At 43.0% G+C, this 3,124-nt stretch overlaps 1 pseudogene; it reads left to right on the top strand.

Moving 5' to 3' along the window:
* The first annotated feature begins 2,148 nt into the window (after positions 1-2,148).
* On the top strand, positions 2,149-2,681 carry LOC114905159 (annotated as a pseudogene).
* Positions 2,682-3,124: the final 443 nt, after the last annotated feature.

The raw sequence follows: 3,124 nt of genomic DNA, 5'->3' as shown, positions 1-3,124 counted from the left end.
GTATGGGAGAAAATATTTGCAAACTATATCTCTTTTAAGGGGCTAATATCCAAAATATACAAGGAACTCTTACAAGTCAATAGCAAGAAAACAAATAATATGATTAAAAAATGGGCAAAGAACATGAATAGACATTTCTCCAAAGAAGACATACAAATATAAGTACATGAAAAGGCACTCAATATTATTAATTATCAGGGAAATGCAAACCAAAAGCACCTCGAGCTACCACTTTACATCTGTTAAAATGGCAATTATCAAAAAGACAAGAGATAAGTGTTGGCGGGAATGTGAAACTAAGGGAACCCTTGTGTCGGTGGGAGTGTAAATTGTTGCAGCCACTATGGAAAACAGTATGGGGTTCCTCCAAAAATTAAAAATAGAACTATAGTATGAACCAGCAATCCCACTTCTGGATACATACCCAAAGGAGATGAAATCACCACCCTAAATAGGCATCTGTACCTTCACGTTCATTACAGCATTACTCATAATAGCCAAGCCATGGAAACAATATAAATGTCCTTTGACAGATGAACAGATAAAGGAAATGTGATATATATATATATATATATATATTATATATAATACATCTATAATATATAATATAGATACACACACAATGAAATATTATTCAGCCATAAAAAGAAGAAAATTCTGCTATTTGCAACACATGGATGAAACTCGAGGGCCTTTTGCTAAGTGAAATAAGTCAGACAGAGAAAGACAAATGTTGTATGATCTCACTTACACGTATAATATGAAAAAGCAGAACTCAGAGAAGCAGAGAGCAGACTGGTAGTTGCCGGGGTGGAGTGGCAGCGGGAAAGGGGAGATGTTGGTAAAAAGGTACAAACTTCAAGTTCTATGATGAATATGTTCTGGAGCTCTAACCAACAACATGGTGACTCTAGTTAACAACACTGTATTGTATTCTTGAAAGCTGTTAAGAATGTAAATCTTAAATGTCACACACACACACACACACATGAAGTGGTGAACATGTTAACTAAACTTGTGGTAATATACAAACACATGTATACAATACACATACAATATATACATGTATCAAATCAGCACTTCGCACACTTTAAACTTACACAATATTATATGCCAGCTATACCTAAATAAAGCTAGGAAAAATTAGGATTCATCAAACAAAAACCAAAACCAAAAAATCTACTGCCCCAGTGCATATATATCTTATCAAATTGCAGCTTGCACCTGCCAAGTGAGGAAGTCAAGAAAGGCCTGTCCAACTACACAGAGAAGTGATTTATGTCTTCATAATATATGTTAAGGAAATGATGTTTATAATATAACTGTTTAAGGAAGCTTTAAATTTAAAAGAGAAAAGAGAAAAAGATACATAAAGATCATCACAAAAGACCAGCACAGTGGTTAAAGCATTTTGCAATTACCATAAAAGTACCTATTTTTTAACTTTTTTTTTTTTTTTTTTTTTTGCGGTACGCGGGCCTCTCACTTCTGTGGCCTCCCCTTTGCGGAGCACAGGCTCCAGACGCGCAGGCTCAGCGGCCATGGTTCACGGGCCCAGCCGCTCCGCAGCATGTAGGATCCTCCCGGACCGGGGCATGAACCCGTGTCCCCCGCATCGGCAGGCGGACTCTCAACCACTGCGCCACCAGGGAAGCCCTATTTTTTTCCTTTTTTACGAAAGGGTGCAGGCTATGTGTGTGTGTGTGTAAACTCAGAGCTTATTCGTCAACATCTGACACTATTTCTGGAATGGAGAGGTTGGGTGGGAGAGGGGGAGAAGGAAAGAGGAGGGAGAGACTTAATTGTTTAGATGCTCTAATTCTGGACCAATCTTCTAAGCAATTACAAACCACAGGAATTTAGGAGCAGCTCTTCTACTTCTGCTCTCCTCCTCTTGCCCACATCTCCCTCCTTGTTTGGTTTATAAGGAACAGCTATCCTAGTTTTCCCACTTCAAATTGCACATCAAAACAGGTCTGGGCAGGGTGCTCAGCAGTCCTGCAGATCTGTCTCTTGCTTCAACAGCGTTTGGATGAAACAGACCCAGCGACGCCCCTTGCTCCATCCTCTGACCACCCTCCAACCTTTTTTCCTTAGGAATCTGCCACTCAGCTATCCTTGGTCACCCAGACTAGCCAACACCATTTTTTGAGCCTAGCTCCGTATTACCAATAAACCATGAGCTCCTAGATTCGTCGGAATTATTCCCCCAAGGTCAACATGCATCTGCGGGCCTCCTCCACCTACCTCTCTCTGGGCTTCTATTTCCACCGCGACGATGTGGCTTTGGAAGGCGTGGACCACGTTTTCTGTGAATTGGCCGAAGAGAAGCGTGAGGGTGCCTAGCGTCTCTTGAAAATGCAAAACCAGCGAGGCAGCCACGCCCTCTTCCAGGACGAGCAGAAGGCGTCCCAAGATGAGTGGGTAAAACCCAGGACACGAGGGAAGCCACCATTCTCATGGAGAAGAACCTGAATCAGGCCCTCGTGGACCGGCATGTCCTGGGTTCTGCGCAGGCAGACCCCCACCTCTGTGACTTCCTGGAGAGCCGCTTCCTGGAGGAGCAGCTGAAACTTCATCAAGAAGACGTTGACCACCTGGCTAACCTCCGCAGGCTGGCTGGTCTCCAGGCTGGGCTGGGCGAGTATCTCTTCCAAAGGCTCAACTTCAAGCATGACTAGGAGCCGAAGCCCAGCGGCCTTTGAGGAGCCCCGATGGTATCAGGGTATCTGCCTGAAGCCTCTCTCTGCGGCCACTAGGCAGCTTTGTAACCACCCTGGAGCCCTCTCCCAAGCCTTGGGCCAAATGGAAGCAGTAAAGCATTTTGCAAGAAAAAAAAAAATCCCAAACAAACAAAAAAACCCCAGATCTGGTTATTCATGCCCATACGTGCACATAAGCACATTTTCCCGGGTGATGTATTAACATCGAAAACTACACCATAATACTAAAGAAATTTTAGTTTTCCAGTTTTAATGATACCCTTAATTTAAACTACCTTGCACTCCACTTCTCACCCTGCCTAATTGCCCTTCCTTGCAAACCTAGACAACCTTTACTGTTTGTTTGTTTGTTTTAAGAAGAATATTTATGTGTGGCCTGCTAGGTTCCCCCAACTGCCGCA

Source organism: Monodon monoceros, unplaced genomic scaffold, assembly GCF_005190385.1.
Source record: "Monodon monoceros isolate NGI ecotype Baffin Bay Population unplaced genomic scaffold, NGI_Narwhal_1 Super_Scaffold_21, whole genome shotgun sequence".
Lineage (NCBI taxonomy): Eukaryota > Metazoa > Chordata > Mammalia > Artiodactyla > Monodontidae > Monodon > Monodon monoceros.
This window is presented reverse-complemented; position numbering and strand designations above follow the sequence as displayed.